This window comes from Octopus sinensis, linkage group LG11 (assembly GCF_006345805.1).
Source record: "Octopus sinensis linkage group LG11, ASM634580v1, whole genome shotgun sequence".
Taxonomy (NCBI): domain Eukaryota; kingdom Metazoa; phylum Mollusca; class Cephalopoda; order Octopoda; family Octopodidae; genus Octopus; species Octopus sinensis.
In genome coordinates, this window is record NC_043007.1 from 52,001,221 (window position 1) to 52,023,720 (window position 22,500).

A 22,500-nucleotide genomic window follows, 5' to 3' on the forward strand; every position below is an offset into this window, starting at 1 on the left:
TTTATTCTTTTGAATAGTATCAGTGGAATTTTCGAAACATGTGTCGAAAGTAAAAATATTTGATTACACCTGTGTTAACTCCATTTTTTTATTCATATTATTCAAAATATTCATCTACCTTTATAAACAAGGAGTTACAACACCTTTACTTGTGAGATTTTGCTGCCCTGGTAACTATTTATTTATTTTCCATGTTAATTGTTAACAAGGTAAAATACACTCATCTATTTATTTATATATATATATATATATATATATATATATATATATATATATATATATATATATATATATATATAATTTTAATTGATTTGCTTTTCGCAGGAAGGAAAGTTTTCTTGTCGAAGATACGTCTCGCTTTTATCCTTCGAAACGTAGTGTAGATGAAAGCTTTAGCGACTGAAGAAGGGGTCTTTTCTTTGTGTTAATTGTCCTGTATTCTATTTTTTTGCTGTTTTTAAATAAATGTCCAGTTCCTTTGGTTTGTGTCTATGTTTTCGTTTCTCATTGTGTTCGACGTCCTTTTTGGTGTCCTGTACTCATATATGCGTGTATATGTACATGTAGAGGTAGGTACGTACATATATGTTTATATATATGCATATGTTTTATTTTATTTATTAATATATATATATATATATATATATATATATATATATATATATATATATATTATATATATAGGGAGTATTCACAAAAAACAAAAGACGAAGACAGGTGGTGTAGACAACAATCAGATGTATTAGTTTATATATATATATATATATATATAAACACACATATGTACACATGCATCCATATACAATCATATTTTATGTACTTGTATATCCCATTACATGCATGTCTGAATATATACATAGTTAAATATGTATTCATATGACTGTATATGCATAGAGACGTGTGTATGTAAAATGTACACGTAATCTATGCGCGTTTATGCGTATACATATACACACACACACACACACACTCTTTTTCTCTCTCTCACACACTTTCTCTTCGTCTCTCTCTCTCTCTCTCTCTCTCTCTCTCTCTCTCTCTCTCTCTCTCCCTCCCTCCCTCATACATACACAAACGCACACGCGCGCGCACACTCACACACACTCATGGCATCACTGTCAGAAAGAACAATAGAGCTAGGTGAGGTCTATTAGCTAGACCCACACACATGTCAGTTAAGATGAATGTATGAGTGGAGCAGCGACAGAACGGCGGGAAGAAATTTCCATAGACCGACATCTTGACGACAAAGAACGTGGTAGGGTGGTGTACTGGACGACGACAAGCGATTAAGAACCTTGCACTGTGACCAAGTAGAATAGATACTTACATGGGGAGAGTTAGGACGCACATACTCTCTCTCTCTCTCTCTCTCTCTCTCTCTCTCTCTCTCTCTCTCTCTCTCTCTCTCTCACCATCTGCCGAAACGAGTCTCACCTCAAATGATTAAAATTAGTTGTTTTTTTGTATCGTTGGCCGTCTGCTATTCAGGAGACGAGCGTCAGCAGACAAACTACACACGCGCATTCACGCACTCACACGGATACAAATACATGCATGCCTGCAAAATACATACAGACACACGTCTCCATACACTACAATCATGCATACGCGAGCACATACAAACCCACGCATTCTCTTTTTTTGTCTATCTGTCAATCACACACACGAACACACAGGAACACACACACTTACACGTACACACATAACCAACCCACCCATACACACGCTTGCACACACACATACACACACGTGCACACACACGCGTACACACATAAGCAACCAACCCACACGTACACACGCTTACACACACACACACATACACACACACACACACACACATACACACAACTACCTATTTCTAACTCTCAGTGTGTACTTAGAGACAGAGAAAGAGGCTGAATGTTTAAGAAGTTTTGCTTCACAACCACGAATTCCAGTGTTCGATCCTACTGCATGGTACCTTAAACAAACGTCATTCTCTATAGCCCGGTGTAACAATTTCAGATTAACCCACAGCTATATGATTCAGCTTACCTCCTGTAATTTATATCCTACTCACCTTATTATTTCATAATACCCCACTCAGATCCTTTCCCAATTACCTAGATGGTAATTGCTTTTCATTCTTTCGGGGTAGATAAAATAAGCAACAGTTGAATAGTGGGGGAGGGTCGATGTAATCAATTAGCCTCCCTCCACTCCTCCAAAAAATTTCTGGCCTTGTACCTTTGGTAAAAAGGGATTACTATTGTTGTTTGTCTATTGATACGTATTGCACATCGCTCCCGTAAATTTGTTGTTATTTATATTGTTGCCTAAAGTTATATATTCTATATTTCTTATCGTTACATAGATAAACTAACCGAGACTTTAGGGGGGTGGTTAGTTTTTCTCCATCTGAGTCCCTTGGGGAACTAAATCGCGGACTAACATGCCACTCACGTTTTGCTTTAAAAGAAAGACGTTAGATGAGGATTTTTTTCAATTTTATTTTATTAAGTTTCAGCTCACGAGCTGTGGCCATGCTGGGGCACCGCCATTCAAAATGATATGTGCATCCGCTGAAAAGAACAGCCAGTTATCCGCACAACAGAACAACCAAATTGAGAAAGTCGGAGACAGCATCAGCAGCCGTGGCAACAACAACTGCAGCAGCAGCAGCAACAATAACAAAAGAACCACCAATGTTTCCACAGATGAATTATCCAAACCTCCAAGAATTCCTTTCAACACATGGCTATGATGTTCCCCCACTACTTCTGCTCATGATCAGAAATGCACATATCGTCAGCCACTAAGGGACATTCTCAACTGGTTAAGGTAAAACAAGCAAATCTGATAACACTTCCAATCAGTTAAGATCAGCAGCCATGAGAGCCACTGTCTGGTACTGCATCATGGCGTTCATTACTACTACTACTACTACTACTACTACTACTACTACTACTACTACTACTACTACTACTACTGCTACTACTATTATTATACAGGCTTAGTGGAGGAAAAGTGCGACGACGTTCTCGGGGAAACGCTGGGCGTCGACGAGGATCAACTCACCAGTCTGTTCCGGAGGACTTTCGGACCGGAGCCAATGGATAACTTCCAGAAAGCCTTCGCCTAGCAGTGCTACGGGGTGGGGCTGCTTGTTCAGGATAAACTCTACAGGCACAGAAGTGCCGTTAGCCGAGCCTGCCCATGGTGCCCGCAGAGCGACGAAACCGTTCTGCATGCACTCGTCCACTATCCGAGCGTTGCTGACTAGTGGGTTTATGTCGAACACCTGCTTTCGCGTGTAGGACGGATCCGGCTGTCAGCTGAATCCATAGAGAAGATTACCCCGCCGCCCTTTTGGCCTGGAGGAGCAGGCAATTTTTATTTATCTGGTAGCTGTAGCAAAAGTGATAGTGTGGTGGACATGCTTGAAAGGGCTAAAGGCAGGCAGTTTCCTCTTTGGCCAAGCCCTCATAAACTTTTTCAAGTTTCACTTGAAAAGGAAAGTGAGGGTAGAGAGGGAAGTGTGACCTTCTTGCAAATTTGTTGAAAGGCGGGTGAATGTCGGGAAAATGGCCAGTGTGAAAGGATCCATTTTGAGTATGCACCAGTGAAAAATAAAAGGGGAAGGGCTCTCTTCATATAACTTTATGTAAGCCCTTGTAGCCAATAAAAGAGTCATTATTATTATTATTATCATCATTATTATCATTATTAAGGCCAGCTGGCAGAATCGTGAGCACGCCGGGCGAAATGCTTAGCGTCTTCACGCTTTGAGTTCAAAATCCGCCGAGATCGACTTTGCTTTTCATTCTTTTGGGGACGATAAAATGAATACCAGTTGAGTACCGGGGTCGATGTAATCGACTATCCCCCTTATCCAAATTTCAGGCCTTGTGTCTATAACAGAAAAGATTATTATCTTTATTAAAGTGAAGTGGTAGAATCGTCAGCACACCGGGAAAAATGCTTGGCTGCATCTCGTCCGTCTTTACATCCTGAGTTCACATTCAACCGAGGTTAACTTTGCCTTTCATTCTTTCGGAGTCGATAAATTGTGTGCCAGTGAATACTGGGATCGGTGTAATCGACTGGTTCACTCCCCCAAAATTTCAGGCCTTGTGCCTTTAGTAGAAAGGATTATTATCATCCATAAGTGTATATGGATGGTAATAATCCTTTCTACTAAAGGTACAACAGATTAGACTGTTGGAAAAGAAACATTCCTAACGTCGGACTACAACAAGCAACCTTAGATGCCAAGAACCCTTCTAAGTATCCCAGCTGTCCCTAATAACAGTTTTCTGGAGCTGTACTGAACATAATTTTCTGCCTATTTCCTCTGTTCAAATCTTCAGGGATAGATCCAAATGCACCTATAACTACTGGGATACATTTTACCCGCACTTTTCATAGCCTCTGTAATTCAATGGCTAGGTGCTGGTACTTTGCTATTTTCTCTATACATCTCATATTGATTTTTTCATCATTTGGGACTGTAAAGTCCATTATCTGGCACTCTTTATTCTCTTTATCTACTACTACTAAATCAGGTCTTCTAGCTTCTATTATTCTATCAGTCTGAATATTAGTCCTACATCTTATAATTCTTACTTTCTAGTACTTTACTAGGTTCATCTTCATACCATTTATCAGTATGTTCAAATCTTAGCTTTCTACATAACTCCCAGTGGATTACACACCCTAAGTTGCCATGTCTTTTCTTGTATTCTTTCTGTGCTAGCGTGGTACGTTCACTTACTATATGAATAACACTTTCCTCTTTTGATTTGCATAACTTACATTGGAAATTTACTTGGTTTTTGTCTATCTTGGCTTTTATCCAATTAGTCCTTAATGTTTGATCTTGTACTGCAACTAACAAACTTTCTGTCCCCCTTTTCAGCTTTCCTTTCTACAACCATAATCATGTCTCACTACGCCTATTTGCTGCAACTATCTTTGGGAATCTGCATGCAAAGCCTTCTCCTCCCAGTCAGATAGCTTGTGTTCTTTGTTCTGTTTTTTAACTTCGTTTGTTTTTTGTTTTTTTGTTTCCCTATTTTGCTTTGACTCTAACAGCTTTTAATAAACTTTCTTCACTATTACCTACATAGGAATCTATATCTACTCTAGCTAATCCCACGCAGTCTTCTACTGATATTAACCCCCTTCCATCTTCCTTTCTAGGTAAGTATAATCTTGCTACTCCTTCCCTTGGGTGGAGTCCTCCAATCATATTGAATTCCTTCCTAGTTCTTCTGTCTAGCTTCGCGAATTCAGTTTTGCCCAATCTACAAAAGCTGCTGAATATCTATGTAATGATACTGCCCAATTATTTACAGCCTTCACTAGAATTGAACCATTTAGCTTTGACTTCATTAGCTTCCTTACCCTTCTGATGTACACCTTCTCAATTTTCATTTCTATTGTTAGTATTCTGTACTAACAACGCCCTTGCTTTTATCTCTTAATACTCCTAGATACTTATAACTCTCTCTTTCCTTCAATAATTCTAATGTCCGGCTATCTGGTAATTGACTGCCTTTGCTGTTGACTACCTTCCTCTTCTTATGACTAATATTGCACACTTATCTATGCCAAATTCTAAACCTGTATCTTTGCTTAAGATTTGATCTATCTTCCCAGCAGCTCGTTGTCACACGTCCACGCTGTTTGGTATTTGCTGCGGTATTTCAGCAGCGTTTACTTTCTGATATTATTATTACTATTATTATTATTATTATTATTATTATTATTACTATTATTATTATTATTATTATTATTATTATTATTATTATTATTATTATTATCCAACGAGGTGGACTTTGCCTTTCATCCTTTCGGGATCGATAAATTAAGTACCAGTGAAACACTGGGATCGATGTAATCGAATAGTTCCCTCTCCAAAACTTTCAGGCCTTATGCCGTAAGTAGAAAGGAATATTATTGTTATTATTTACTTTTAATCTGCACGTTTGTTACAATCACTTGCCGAGGCACACCCAGCGTCCTACGGCGAGTGAAGGGTAAGAGTTGTTATAGTATGACCGAAAGCTTGGGGAGGGGAAGTAGTAGGAGTAGTAGTGAAATATCTTCATGCAATACATCACAGACATTTAAATTGATAGGGTTTTATAAGGATGTTGGCAGTACATGTCAGCACAATCTTTTGGATTTCTCTGAGACATGGTTCTCCTGGGATCTTATCTAGATGTTTCTGATATCTCTTTTTTTAATCATGCCGAGGGTACCTACAATAACAGGAACAGTTCTCGCTTTAAGATGCTACATCTTTTGTATTTCAGTTTCCAGGTCCTTATATTTACTTAATTTGTCAAATTCCTTTACAGATATATTTTTTATCAGTGGGAACACTTACATCTGTTATTATACAAGTATCTTTCTTCCCTGTTTTTAATGACTATTTCTGGTCGATTAGCCTAGATCATTCTGTCGGTGTTGACTGGAAAATCCCAGACGATAGTGACATTTTTACCTTCAAAGACTGGCTCAGGATGATGTTCATACCAGTAAACAGGCGTGCCGATTTCGTAGTGTTTACATATTTTCCAGTGTAAATACTGTCGTACCCCATCGTAGCGATTTTTGTATTCGTTTGGTGTCAGCACAGGACATCTCGAGACGGGATGGTCTATTGTTTCGTCAGATGTTTCGCAGAATCTGCATTTAGGGTCAGAACCATTTTTGATAAGCAAGCTTTGATTTTGTACCGCCAATATGAAACCTTCAGTCTCTGCTTTCAGTCCTAAACTTCTGAGCCACCGATGGGTAGATGCTTGGTCTACATCAGCATTTCGACTTCGAAGTATATACAGTCCATGCAGAGGCTTCTGGCTCCACTGCTCCTCAATTTGTTTCTGCCCGTTCTTTTTTGCAGTCTGCTGGATCCGTTTTTCCTTGTTCTGCTTGCACACAAGCTGCAGCATCAAGTCCGCTGTACTAGATAAGTACCAGTTCATTGCTATTGTGGAGGTCTTATAACACAGTTCTACCTGCATCATTCCTCTTCCCCCATTACTTCTAGGTAGGTACAGCTGATCAACGTCTGCTTTTGAGTGGTCCATGTTCTTAGATGTTAGTAGTTTTCTTGTCTTCCTGTCCAGGTGTTGGAGCTCTGTAAGATTCCAGTTAATAATGTTAAAACTGTATTGGACTACTGGAAATGGCTTCGATGCGAATTTTGAAGTTAAGTTCAGTTTTCTTTTTTGTATGAGTGTTATTCTCCTTTAATACTGCTTTCTTATTTTTTCCTTCATAATATCATGTTGTATATAATCTCCTTTGTTTATTCCCAGGTATTTATAACTTTCTTGTGGGTCAAGCTCTTTGATGACAGAGTCGGTATCTAATTTAATGAAAGCTGTTTGCCTGAGTTTAGCACACTTGTCAAGGCCGAAATCCATCCCGATGTCATTGCTGAACAGTTGTTAGCAGCCGTACTAGCTCTTCGTCATTTCTAGCATAGAACTTTAGATCGTCCATATATAACAAATGGTTTATTGTCGTATTATAAACTTTGAACCCATTCAGTTCGTTTTGAGAGTTGGATCAGTACAATGCAAAAGAGTAATGGGAAGAGGGAGTCACCTTGAAAGATACCTCGTTTGGTTTTGATGTAGTTAGATTGACTCATCCCATAACTATGGCTTAGAAGGAGACGTGTGTTCCACTCGGCCATGCTACACTGTAAGAGTTTGGAGACGATGGGACAGATCTTATATGTCTCAAGGGCATTGAGTAGCCAATTATGTGGGACACTATCAAACGCTTTCCTGTAGTCAATCCATGTCATATTCAGGTTCTTCATTTTGCTCCGATAATTCTCAACAGTAATTTTATTTATGAGTAATTGATCTTTGCACCCATAAGAATTCCTTTTACAGCCTTTTTGAGCTTGTGGAAGGATAGACTTCTGTTCAAGGAAAGCGTATATTCTTTCAGTTAGTATGCATGTTGATGGTCGGTAATTCTTTGGATTTTTTTTTGTTTTTGTTTTTGTCTTCAATTTTTGGTTGAAGCTATGTTATTCCTTCGGTCAGCCAGGCAGGTATTTGCTCTGGCTTGTGGATGACATCAGTCAGAGATGCAGTGAAATTTTGGTGTACTTCTGTCAAACAATTCAGCCATAAGTTTTGAATCCGGTCCTGTCCTGAGGGTTTCCATTTGTGAGACTCCCTAAGAACACATCTTAGTTCTTCTGTTTCTGCTGCATCCCATTTCTGCTCTTCAACTTCATCCAGCTTACTTTCTCACGCTCTATCCAGTGAACTTCAGCATTATATTCTTTTTTGTTGCTCTATATCTTCTTCCAGAGCTCTTCCATTTTCTCAGTTTTTAGGTGGCTCCTTTACTTCTATCTTACTTTTGCCAATTTCCCAATAAAATTTCTTCGTATTCGTCTTGTATACCTTGTTTTGTCGATAAAATTATTATTATTATATAACTGTTCAATATTTGTCAGATTGAGGCAAATTTCTACTGCATCACCTACTATACTTCCGTGTTGCTGGGGTGTGTGCAGCATTGTGTTCTTTTCTGCTGTTGTGAGTGTGCGAACTCTTCCCGGTACTGTATTGTGTTAGTTTTTTTTTTCCTTGACTTTAGTTGTGTTACTACTTTTATTGTGTGAGTGTGTTATGCTTTGGTTTTCTAGCTTGCTGGTGGGAGTTTATTTCACTGGGTAAATGCCGTATAGAGTGTGTCTTGTATTTATGGGTTGTTTTGTTTAGGTTGTATTATTGGATTGAGAGTGTCTTGTGTTGGGTGTGGGCTGTTCCTAGGAGGGCTTCTACATTTTTGTTCATTTGATTGTTTATCGCTCCCAATGCTCCAGTTATTATTGGTTTGTTTTTACCTTCATGCCCCACATTTTGAATACTTCAATTTCGAGGTCATTGTACTTCGACAATTTCTCCACTTTTCTGACAATATTTTGATCAGAAGGGACTGCAATATTTATCAACAAGTAGGTGTTTTTTCCCCCAATCCATGACTATTATGTCTCGGTGATTAGCTTTTAATTCTTTGTTGCTTTGAACCAGCATATCCCAAATGATTGTGGCCTGATCGTGGTTTTGTACCTTTCTTGGCTCATGCTTATACCCCCTGCTGTCAGTTTTGATGTTGTAATGTTGGCTTGCTTTGTTGTGTCCGTATACACATTCAGACTTGGCAAGCACTGGGCAACCTGCGATGATGTGGTCAACTGTCTCATTGGGCTGGTTGCACATTCTGTTGAGACCTATTTTCATTATTTTATTTTTATAATTGTTTGTAGTCAGGCATTAATCTTATGCAGCAAGAATCAGTCCTTCTGTTTTGGCTTTTAGTCCAGAGCCTTTTGAACAATTGTTGGCTTTTACTTAGGCTCACTTCCTCTCTGTCAAGCTTTGCCGTGTATTGGCTATGAAGTGATTTTTCTCTTGATTTCTTCTTCAGTATCTTTTGTAATTCAGTTTTCATGTTGTTTTTTGTCTCTCTAACCATTTGTGCTATGTTGTCATCTGAGGTCAGTGTGTCAGTGTTGTTTGCTTCTGTTTTGTATTTTGTCGCCTCCTTGTGTAAAGAGAAAAGTGATTTCTTTTTCTCATGTTGCTTTACTACATGCAGTAGTCCGCCGCTCTTTGTTTCTAAGTACTTTGCTACTTTAACTGTTATTATTTTATAGTAGTTTTCTATCTGTTTCAGGCTAAGGCTTCCTTCTGAGCGGGATAGATATATTCAACCTGCGTTTGCTTTTGGGCGGTGACTTCGGTATGCTGTTAGTAGTTTTCTGGTTTTTCTATCTAAGTTTCTCAATTCACTGATCTTCCAGTTTATTATGTTAAAGCTATAATTTATGACTGGTATGGCTAGCGTGTTTATCCTTGTTATCTTATTTTTAGCATTAAGTTCAGTGTTTAATATTAGTCTAAATTTATTATTATTATTATTATTATTATTATTATTATTATTATTATTATTATTATATGACAACTGACAGCATATTTTGCTGGGTATGATGGAAAGTGTCAGCTGTCCACAGCCAGCAGACTAAGATGACACTTGTTTACTGGTCATGCTTCAAGAACCCTGCGTACAAAAGGAGGTCAGAAGAAACGCTACAAGGACTCCCTGAAATCGAACCTCAAAAAGTGTGACATTGACTTCACCAACTGGGAGGAAACGGCAAAAAACAGACCACTCTGGAAAACCACCATCCATGAGGGAACGGCGAATTTCGAGTCGAAACGGTCTGCAGAGCTGGAGGAGAAAAGACGACGACGGAAGGAGCGCCAACAACAACCACGTGCGACTCTCCCTTCCGGCACTAGATGTCCGCACTGTGACCGATCTTTTCGAGCAAGAATTGGTCTTATCAGTCACCTGCGGACTCACCAATAAATTTGCGCGAAGACCATCATCCTCGACCTTGAGGGATTGCCATAGTAGTAGTAGTAGTAATTTGTTGTAGGTATCCTACCTTCACACTTGCACCAATCTTTTTCAGCTAAGTTGGAAGTTGAGTGCTGATACTTCCAAGTGCACCAATTACTATTGGTATCAGGTCTACTCTCCTCATTGACAACCTTCGTATTATTATTATTATTATTATTATTACTGAGAGAACGGTGCATGCCATCAAAGTGACCCTGGGATACAAATATACGAAGCCCAATATACCCATCTGATGAGGGTACACCAGGTACACGCATCACAACCATATGTGCGCGACATAGCGATCTCATATCAAGATAAACAGCGTATGACCTTGCAGGTGGGACCCAGTTATAATTTTCTTCAGGTCGAGTATCCCATTCCGCTCAAAAGGTCTCTGAATAAGCGTTTTTTAAGGATGTTGGACGAAAGACTCATATTTCCAGAGGGGAATTATCCAAACCCCAAAGAATTCTTCTCAACACATTGACCATGATGCTCCCCCACTGTTAGCCGGTGTTGGGTAACGCTGCTGAAAATGGACGCCGACAATGGGGACGTGCTTGGAAATTTCCGGCCCATAACTCTGATAAACACAGAGTTTAAGATTCTGGCCAAAGTGTTAGTGAAAAGGTTGGCGCTTGTCATCATTCTGGTCGGGAAGGCACAAACGTGCGCAATCCCGAGTAGCCCTCTTACGACAACCGCCACTTTATGCTGGGACTAAAGCTGGTTTCGGCGGGGCCCTGATTAATTTAGATCAGTTGAAGGCTTTCGATAGCCGTCCTAAAAGCGGCTGGTTTTGGACCCGGTTTCAAAGGCTGGATTGCTGCAATGCACAGCGGCACCTGCTCGGTGATCAAAGTAAATAGCCACCTATCGGAACCGTTTAGTATCGCACTTTCGGTCCGTAGGGCTTCCCGCTGTCACCTCTTATATATGTACTGGCTCTCGAGCCACTGTTGCGGAAATTGGAATAGTTAAGAAGGCTGCTTTCGAAATTGGACTCGAGAGGGCTGTGTCAGCGTACACGGACGACGTCACGGTCATGGTGTCGGATGCCTCCGAAGTAGAGACGGTCGGCTCCATTGTAAAAGAATATGAGTCAGTTGCAGGGGCCAAAATCAACGTCGACAAGTCGGTGGGATTGCAACTGGGCACCTGGAGAGGCAGATCGATGCCGTCGGACGATGGACTGACGGAGCAATTAAACTGCTTGGAATCTGGCTCGGTCCCGACCTCCCGGTGGATAAGAATCGGTAAGAAAGGAAGTTGTCTCTGAAAGGTCTGGCAGAGGTGGCGAATGCCTACATCGCCTTTGTCATTATTTATCGTCTGATCGTCGTGCCTTGCCCCAGTTACTGCTTGATTAGATTGGAACGTATACCTGTTTATTTTCTTGTGGAAGGGACGCGTTTCACTGCTTAGGTGGTCCGTATGCATGCACTCGTTCATTGTTAACTTGTGGAGTTATTACGAACAGCTATTGTCGCGTGTGGGACGAATCTGCCTGTCAGCCGAGTCCATAATAATTACTGATTGCTACGTCTCCATCCTTTAATCGGGCAGGCAAGGCAGTTTTCCTTTGTCTGGTGGCTGTGGCGAAAGAGGCTGCCTGGTGGACGAAGCTGAAAGCCCTCATTGATTTTTTTTTCAAGTTTCCCTTGAAAAGGAAAGTGAAGGCGCTGTCCTCGAGTGAATTTATGAAAAGGTGGGTGAAAGTTGCGAAAATGGCAAACTTGAATGGCACCACTCTCAGTGTAGACCTGTTAGCCGGAAGAAATGAGTTGGAGAGGGCACTCGTCCTTGATATTCAGGGTGATCTTGGATGGTGGGGTTCCTCGGTCATCCCTAGAGGTCCTCCTGTATCAGAAAATCCCCATCACAAACCCTTTTTTTCTAGTGCCATATACTATGTATACTTCCTTTTAATGTATACCGTGTATACTTTTTTCATTTTTTTCCTATTATCTGTAAACCCCAACACTTTATGTCTGTCTTTGTGCTGTCTCCCTCATCCTTCGCCCTAGTGGCAAATAAAAAAAATCATCATTATCATCATCATCATTATTATTATTATTATTATTATTATTGCTGTTGTTGTCGTGGTGGTGGTCCTGGATGTGAACAGCAGTGACAGTGGTGCCTTCAGACTGGTGGCTGCCTATGCTCCGACAGGGGCAGGTCGGTCAGATTTCTTCAAGCGTCTGAAGGTTATCCTGGGAACGTCTCGTACTTTAGCTGTTAATAGAGGGTTGGAACGCTGTCTTAGATGAACGTTTCGATTGCCTGGGAGTATCTGATAGGAGTGTGGGGTGCAAAAGCCTCACAAACCTGCTGATAGGTACCGACTAGATAACCCGAATGTGCCAATGTGGACTTCGACAAATCGCATCGGGTCATCTAGATCGTATCTAGATAGAGTACTCTGATAGAGTCAACTGATAAGGATAGCATAGGTTGTTCACACTTTCACATAGTCGGCTACACAGACCACAATTCGCGATAAAGAGCTGCACGAGAGGCAGATCGCCGGGTTTGGATGGTCTACACTACGAGCTTTATATTTCGATACCAGACTTGTTTGGAGGCCTCTTAACAGATATCTACCGCAACTGGTAGCTGAATGGGAGAATTCCCACTTTTGTCTGTCGAGGGGCAGTGCCACTGCTGAAAAAGGACCCAAACAAGGGGGTCATGAAAGAGAAGTAATGGGGGAAGAGGAATGATACTGGTAGAGCTGTGTTATAAGACCGCAACAATAGCAATGAACAGGTACTTAATCAAGTACAGAATACTGGGTGCTGCGGCTTGTGTGCAAACATGAAAGCAATAAAAAATCACATTCTATTGTCAAGGAAGCTTGAAATTTCGCACAGGGAACTTGGCATTAACCCTGAATTAGATGAAGAACCTGAAACCAGTGCCACAAAAAAGGCAAAATGGATCCAGCTGTAGCGAAAGGGGTCATATGGTGGACACGTTTGAAGGGGCTAAAGACAGACACATTTTACTTTTGCCAAGTCTCCATTAATTTTTTAAGTTTCATTTGAAAAGGAAAGTGAGGGTAGAGAGGGAAGTGCTGTCTTCTAGTAAGTCTGTTGAAAGGTGGGTGAATGTCAGAAGAATGGTCAGTGTAAAAGAACCAGTCTTGAGCATGCACCTGTAAAAAGGGAAAAGGCGAGGACTCTTGCCTTGTTGGTTTTAGTGGATTTTCCCACGAGTAGCCTTAAAGCACTTCCCCCATTGGGAGATTTTATTGTTTAATTTTAATTATTTTACTGTTTACTCCATTTGAAAACTTTTTGTATTGTTTTGTATTCTCTTTTCCTGTTATTGTATGTCATTTTATGTTGCTTTATGTAAGCCCTTGTGGCCAATAAAAAAATATTATCATTGTTGTTATTGTTGTTGTTGGCGAGGCGATGAAGGGCTGCGCAAGAGGCAGATCACAGGGTTTAAGATGGTCTGTCCTACGAGCTTTATATTTCTATGCCAGACTTGTTTGCGGGCCTCTTAGCAAACGTCTACTGCAAAGGGCTAAAGACAGACACTTTCCTCTTGGTCAAACTCTCATAAACTTTTTCAATTTTCACTTGAAAGGAAAGTGAGGGTGGAGAGGAAGCGTTGCCTTCTAGCAAATTTGTCGAAAGGTTGGTGAATGTCGGGAAAATAGCCAATGTGAGCATGCGCCAGTGAAAAATAAAGGAGAAAGGCTCTTACCCTGTTGGTCAGACACCCGTGGTTTTTATGGGCTTTTCCACGAGTAACCTTAAAGCGCCTCCCCCTATTTGTTTACACGCTTTTAAAACCCATTTGTATCGTCCTGTCTTTGTCTCTTCGTGTAACTTTACCTAAGCCCTTGTTGCCAATAAAATAATTAATTATCATTGTTGTCCGCGTGTCAAGATGTGTTTTCTTTTTTCTTTGTTGCAGGAGAGAAAGACTGACACTGACACTGTCACCACCACCACCACCACAAACATGAACAACAACTGCAACAAGCCAAGCGTCAAAGGTTTCGCTTCGGCGGCGAGGCAAATTAAGGAAAAACTTAATGTCACAATGGAAGACATTAAAGCCTCAAAAGGACTACTAAAAAAATGGAAACAATGTAGCGATAAATACACCAAATGATATTATTATGGACACAAACAAAAGAACACTCATTTACAAAATGCGTAAGCCTGATTATTATTCTGAAGAAAACCAGCGTACTTAGTCATGGTGGCAAGCATCCATCCGCACACCATCACCATCAACATTTACGAGCTGGAGATAGTCCTTGATTTCACCTACCTCGACTCCACTATCACTGATAATTTCTCCTTGGACCCTGAGATCAGAAGGTGAGTTAGACAAGCAGCTTCCACATTTGCCAGGCTGATGAAGAGAATCTGGGAGAACTGACAACAAACACCAAGATTGCTATCTACAAGGCGTGCGTCCTCGGCACACTACTTTACGGCAGTGAGATATGGAGCTTCTCCTCCTGGCAGGAGAGGCGTCTCAACGCCTTCCCCCTTCGTAGTCTGAGACGCATCTTGGATACCATGTGGACCGACTGAGTCACCAACACTGAAGTCTCGATTGTACCAAGATATTCAGTGGATACACCCTGCTCCAACAGCACCGTCTACAGTGGCTCGGCCACGCGTTTCGGACAGAAGGATCCCAAAAGACCTCCTGTTTAGGGAATTGGCCACCGGCACAAGAGCTCATTTCGTTTCAAGGTCGTCAGCAAGAGAGATATAAAGTCAATGGACGCCCTGAAGTGGGAGGAGATCGCAAATGATCGCCCACAGCGAAGACGGGTACTACGAAAGAGGATGCAGCGAGAAGCAAAACAGAAACTTTCCACCGAAGAAAAGCGCGCTCAAAGAAAGGAAAATGCAGTAGCGCCGGTCGAGTGAATCTTCAAATGCAGTCGCTGCATGCCAGACTGCCGCTCCTGTGTGGGCCAAAGCAGATACTACACGGCCATCAGCAGCTAACACAAAATTCTCTAGGCGCAGATCCATGGTCTTTCGAGACTGATGGATGCTTATCTGTATTGGGATATGTGTGTATGTGTATTAAACTCTGTGAAGATCGATAGGATAAGTATTGTAGTCAATGTGCTCAACCAAAACTGCTAAAAGTCTTTTTCTCCAGCATGGCTGCTTGCCAATGACTGAAGCTTGTAGAAGATTAAAGGAATTTATAAGTACTCCACTCTCGTTATTCAGTATTTAAATATACCATGGGAGATAACTCAGTATTTTTATAAGTTATTTCCCTTGCGTATCTTGTTCTCTTAAATGTTTTGAGGTGTTATTTGAAAATGTTTAAAAATGTTTTGACATGTTTTCAAAAACACACGAAGGTTATTATATTCATTTTTTTCCTCGTTATTATGAGACCTTTCATACAACAATTATATCACTGTAACTGTGTCAGTAATCACATTCCGGAAGTGTAACGAAAGATTTTAATACATCATTCGGTCTTTTGACTGAATTATACGAAATAAACGAAATATGTTTCTTTAGTTTTCTGAAATAACTAAAACGACTCGATCATATTGCATTTTTTGTGTGTGGAAGGGGTATTTTTTCTTCTTTTTCTGAACTACACGGGAGCAAACAATTAATAATGGTTTCAAATATTGGCACAAGGCCAGCAAGGGAAGGGGCTAATCGATTACAAGTGCTCAACTTGTACTTATTTTATCGACCCCGAAAGGATGAAAGGGAAAGTCAGCAGAATTTGAACTCAGAACGTAAAGACGGACAAAATGTCTTTAAGCATTTTGCCTGGTGTGCTAACAGTTCTGCCAGCTAGCCGCCTTACAGATAATCTATGTAATAAAGATGAACGTCTGTGTGTGTGTGTGTGTTTGTTGATTTATAGGAAGAAAGGCTAAAGCATCTATATAAAACTTAAACGTTACTTGTGTAATATTTTCCGAAGAAGAAGTGGTCTCGGCTCTCTAGGGGCCCCAGTAAGGGAGCTACGGGCTCTTTTCCAAAATGTTGCACATAGTGCAGTCCTACACCGACCAAAAAAAAAAATGACCAGTCTAAGGGAGATAACTAAATATAAGTTCGAGGAAAATTAACAAACAAAACAACAAATAGCTTTTCTTAGACTAATATAGTATGACGTTAACAATATCAATTCAAAGTTATTATTCATTCTGAAAATTTTAATTTGTTGATCCCATGCTAAAACCTCCTTATTAGACAACGTTTCAGGTTTTACCAGTAGGGATGAAACGATTGTTTTTGCTTCCCTCTCTCAATGCCATGGTCGTGCGAAAGAGTAATCACGGCACCAAAAAACATTATTGTAAGTAATTTAAATGAAAGACTGGAGAAAGTTTCACCAGGAAATGAACATACTTATAAGTCTAGAGGCTCTGTTGTGGATAACTCGGTTACCCGGTTGAGTTCTTAAACTCACTGGAACCACCAGGAGTTCCTCCTCATTACCTTCGATTGAAAATAAGCGCACCAATCATGTTTCTGCGCAACTTTTCTCAACCAAAGCTGTGCAATGATACAAGACTTGTTGTCAAGAAATTAACGAGAAATGTCATAGAGGCCACAATAATTTCTATCCGTGGAAAAGGTGAAGATGTGTTTATTCCTCGCTTAACTTAAATCCTTCCAATATGCTATTCGAGTTCAAACGAGTTCAATTTCTAATACATCAGTCTTTTGCGCTGTCCATTAATAAGTCACAAGGTCAGACTTTGAAAGATGCTGGTTTGCAATTAGAGGAGAACTTTTTCACACGGACAGTTATATTTTGGGGCTCCAGAGTTGGGAGGAATAACAATCTTTTCAGTTTTGTTCCTTTCATTTATAGACTAAAATACTAGGGATCATAGATCAGAAGTGTATGTGCACCCATGATGATATTGGCCAGACGGAAACAGCTCTATCGTCCACATGGAATATGTGTGTGTGTTGTATGCATATATGTATGTATGCATGTGTGCGTATGTATATGTGTGTGTATGTATATGTATGCATGTGTGTGTGTGTGTATATGTGTGCGTGTGTGTGTGTGTGTGTGTGTGTGTGTGTGTGTATGTGCGTGTGTGTGTGGTGTGTGTGTGTGTGTGTGTGTGTGTGTGTGTGTGTGTACCTTTTACTTGGTTCAGTTAATAGACAGTAGCCTTGCTGGGGCTCTGCTTTGATGAATTTTAGTCGAACTTATCGACACCCAGTACTTATTCTACACTAAAGTCAAACCCCTCCTCAAAGCGGTAGGGTGGTGTAAACGGGCAGTGTCAGAGCTATGCCGTCGGGAACTTCGGTTCCTGGTAGGGCCACCCAAGGCGGATTGGTCTGGCACCGAGCAGTACTAGGGCCGCAGTGAAAATTCCAAGAGGCGTCTGATCGGCAACCGGCGGCTTCGAGAACGTTCTGTCCCTGCGTCTGTGGAGACCCCGCGGCAAACAGAGCGTCCCGTCACTCGGGATATGCATGCGGGATGTCGGGGACCGCTTGTGAATATTCTCACGAAACTTCTTCTATGAATCCTACTACTACCATGGCAATGAATGCGAATACGAATACGAATTATTTACCTGCTACAAACATGCAACCAATCAACAACCCTCAAACTGCTATGGCTCTTCAAACTACTCCTGGAGTAGTCCTGCTCTTTAAACGTAGGATAGAACTGAAGGTAGCGTGCTGGAACGTCAGAACCCTTCGTGACGACGGTGTCCAGGCGCTAACAATGAAAGCTTTGCACAAGTAATGTGTGAATGTTGCTTGCCTTTCAGAGGTCCGACTCGCTGATGTTGGCCATCTGCCTATCAGGGTGCCGGGCGAGGATGTCAGTTATCACCTGTATCATAGTGGCGTGACCGACAACAGTGGTCTTCATGGGATCGCTGTGGGGCTCAGCCCTGACGCGCAAGCGGCTCTGCTGGCGTGACAACCGATCTCACACCGATTTGCGCTGGCTCGATCGAAGGGTCAAATCTCCAATGTCAGTGTGATTGCTGTCTACCCGCCCACTCTCAGTGCAGACGATGCAGACAAGGTGCAGTTCTACGCCGATCTCCAAGCTGCAGTGGATGGTGTCCCATCCAGTGATGTTCTCATTGTCGCTGGGGACTGGAATGCACGAACAGGGTCGGCTGATGATACAACGCGGCATATACTAGGACGCCATGCCCTTGGCGTACGCCGTGACAATGGTGAACGGCTCGTATCCTTCGCAGATGCCAATCGTCTCATCGTTACCAACACCCGGTTCCAACATCCTCCGCGCCATCTCGTCACTTGGCGGTCCAATGACGGGAGAACAGCCAATCAGATCGACTACATACTGGTCAGGTCCCGGTGGGCTAGCTCAGTGGTGGACTCTCGTGCGTATCGCGGGGCTGATACGGGCAGCGAGCATGGGTTAGACCATACTCTTGTTCGGGCAATCCTTCGTTTGCGGCTGCAGGCAAAACCTCCTCCTAACCGCAAGAAGAGAATCGACATCTCGCGACTCAAACTCGATGCTGGCAATGGTTTCCGGTTGGAACTACGGAACCGATTCCAGTTGCTCGGTGACGTGATGGAACAGCGGCCGGAGCAGGAGTGGCGCGCGCTGAAGGAGGCGACGGTTGAGGTGGCCCGAAAACATCTCGGGTTTACTCACCCCCGTCAAAGGACTGGATCTCCGGCGACACTCTTGAACTCGTGGAGAGGGCGAGGATGGCTCGGCTCGAGGGAGATCCAAATCTCCGAGATCTGCGACGTCAAGCCTCTCGGACCATCCGGGCCGATCGAAATGCGCACTTTACTAACTGGTGAAGCGGGCCAGCCGAAGCAATCCGGGTTTCAGTGAGACGATCCGTGATCGGAACGGCGCGGTCATTACCAACCTCAGTGACTGGCTGGGCCGATGGCGGGACCACTTCTCCGAGCTGCTCAATCACCTGTCTCCATCTACGACAACCGACGCGCAGTCGCCTGGAGAAGAGTACAGGTGCAACACTGCCCCTCCAACGGTCGAGTAGGTGCGCGGTATCCTGAAAAATCTCCGGAACAACAAGGCCCCGGGTGAGGACGGCGTCCCAGCTGAGATCTACAAGGCCGAGCTTGATGCCTTCGCAGCCTGGTTCCATCGTGTTTTCTGTGTAGTGTGGGCGACGGGGCGTTTTCCTGATGACTGGAGCGAGGCAACCCTTTTACATTTCTTCAAAAAAGGTAATAGAAAACTGCGTTCCAACTATAGAGGCATCAGCTTGATCGATGTGGCTGCCAAAACCTTTACAATACTTCTACCCGGGCGTAGAGGCTGGGAGAGAAGTCGTGGTGACGGACCTGGCCTACGCAGATGACATCGCGCTCTTGGGCTCTAACCGGGCAGATGACCAAGATGCTCTCGAAAGGGTGTATGCGGCAGCGGCAGCTGTTGGTCTTCGGATCAATGTTAGCAAAACCAAAGTAATGACGTCTCTGGTCGCAGCAGATGACTGGCAGCCAACCGTTTTCGAGGGCGTGGAGCTGGATGTGGAGTCCTTCGTCTACCTAGGTTCAACGGTGGTTCCAAAGGGGTCAGGGTGCAGCCGAGGTCGAGCGTCGCATAGGTGCTGCCGGATCCGCATTCGTGCGCTTCCGGCAGTGCCTGTAGGACAGAAGAGAGAGATCTCCTCGGTGACCAAAGGGCGAATCTACCAGGCCGTCGTTCGTACTATCCCCCTCTATGGTTGTGAAACATGGCCTATGAGGGTAGTCTATCAGCGAAGGCTGGAGGTTTTCGACAATGACTGTCTCCGCCGCATTCTTCGCTGCCGACGCATTGATCGGGTTCCTACAGCCGGTCTTCGTCATCGCCTGAATCTCCGGCCCCTCCCTTCGATGCTTCTACAACGGCACTTGAGGTGGTTCGGTCATGCGGCCCGATGTCCAGAGGGTGAGCTGATTCGTGATGTCCTCCTCCCACTTCCACTGCCCAACTGGCGCAAACGCACGGGCGGGTAGCTGAAGACCTGGGCAACGACGATAAAGGAGGACCTCTCCGAACTCTCAGGTCCGCAGGTGGTCAATCTGTGCAGATGGAACCGCGAATGGCTCGCTATCTCTAGTGACCTCGCACAGGACCGGCGAGCGTGGGCCGCCATGGTTCGTGATGCCGTCAGGACCAAAGAAGAAGCCGGCTCAACCCGCCCTGGGTGAACGCCGTCACAAGTACAAGTAAGTACCGCGCACTTATTCTATCGATCTTTTTTGCCGAACCACTAAGTTACAGGGACGTAAACACACCAACATCGGTTTCAAGCGGTGGTGGAGGACAAGCACACACACACACACACACACACACACACACACACACACACACATTGAACATATATAAGAAATGTCTGTTAACTTTCATGTAGATGATTGAACTGTATCCTTCTGGTCAACATGTAAGAAATGACAGTCAGCTTCCATGTGAACGATAGAGCTGTTTCCTTCTGGCCAATATTATCATAGGTGCACATAAACTTCTGATCTATATATAATTAAGATTCAGTTGAATTAGGTGCTTAAATTGAGGCAGCCAGCTAGTTCGGTATAACCTGCACACCCCAACAATATTATTTGAATACTGAATATCAAGACTCAATGTAGGGGTATTTGCACCCAATATTCTTGTCGTAGACAACGCAACCCAGCTAAGTGAAGATATCCGCTCTTGGTAATTCGGGCGTACTTTTTATAAAAGTACTTTCTATAGTTTTTCCGAAGTGCAGATTCCAAGTTAGGTGAACAGAATATAAAGAAGTAACAAAGATGTACAGGTGTAGAGGTGGGAGTCTAGTAGATTGTCTGACATTAATTAATTTATCACCATTAACTAGAATACAGTTGACAACTCCCAAAGGATCCAATTCCATACTACATAAAGTCTTCTAAATATAAGTAACCACGTCCTCACTCTATTTATCTTGATCACCCACTATTCCCTCTGCTACTCTTTAAATTATAGTAGGCTTAACAAGGTAAGCATTATTTTCTAAGCTCATTCTGTCACAGTTATAACAGAAGGAAACAATGTAAATATTTTGGTTTCCATTATTGATGTAAATTTGTTTAAAAAATGGTTTATACTTTATGTTTGAAATCTACGCATTCATCTGGTGAGAACGGTCTCTTTCAAATTGATGTAATGCTTTCATTAATCAATCAAATAGAGCTGCTTGAAACAGCCGTAATGAATTGACACCCGTGCATCTTTGTTACTTATACAACCGCTTTAGTATACAACCGCTCATACACACACATACACCACATACACGCACACACACACGCCACACGCGCACGCACGCACACACACACACACACCACACACACACACACACACACACACAACACACACACACACACATATATATATATATATAATATATATATATATATATATATAATATATATATATATATACACACACAGTGATACCTTGCAGTACGAGTTTAATTCGTTCAATGACCGACCTCATTTTACGATTTATTCGTTTTACAAATCAATTTTCCTCATTGAAATTAACTAAAATGTAATTAATCCGTTCCAGCACGCCAAAACCCGCTAAAAATTGGGGGGGGGAGTTTAAAACAGAAAAGGTGTAGTTACAAGTAAAATGGCAATTATGAAAAAAGAGAATGGAAAAAAAATATGTAAATTGGTTTTATTAACAGAATTACCTTAAAGATGGGACGATTTATGCGCGTGTTTGGGAGGAGATTCTCCTTCCATTAAGACGTCAGGGAGAACAATTTCTGGCGTTTTCTCTCTTACTTCGCTTAATTTGGGCTTTTTGGACACACTTTCTTCACTTTTTACACTTGCAGGTCGTTTCATTAGAAAGACTACTTTTTCCTACCTTTCAAAATGTTATGAAAATGCGCCAGAACAGTGTCTTTAAATAAAGTAGCTGCACGAACTGTAGCTACTTTTTCAGGATGATATTTTTCTACAAATTCAAAAACATACTGTCACTTTGCCGACACTGCCTTTATGTCAATCGTAGAGATAGCATTCTTCGCTATATTGTCTTCCTCCGCGGAACCAATCTCTTCTACCACAT

The 22,500-nt window shown here is 42.2% G+C and overlaps 1 long non-coding RNA gene across 1 annotated transcript in view; it reads right to left on the minus strand.

The window, feature by feature from the left end:
- Window positions 1-9,747: 9,747 nt before the first annotated feature.
- LOC118765424 overlaps window positions 9,748-22,500 on the minus strand; it is an 18,367-nt gene continuing 5,614 nt past the window's right edge. The window contains exon 3 of the long non-coding RNA XR_005001287.1: window positions 9,748-9,883. This is a non-coding gene — a long non-coding RNA (uncharacterized LOC118765424). The remainder of the gene's footprint in view (window positions 9,884-22,500) is intronic.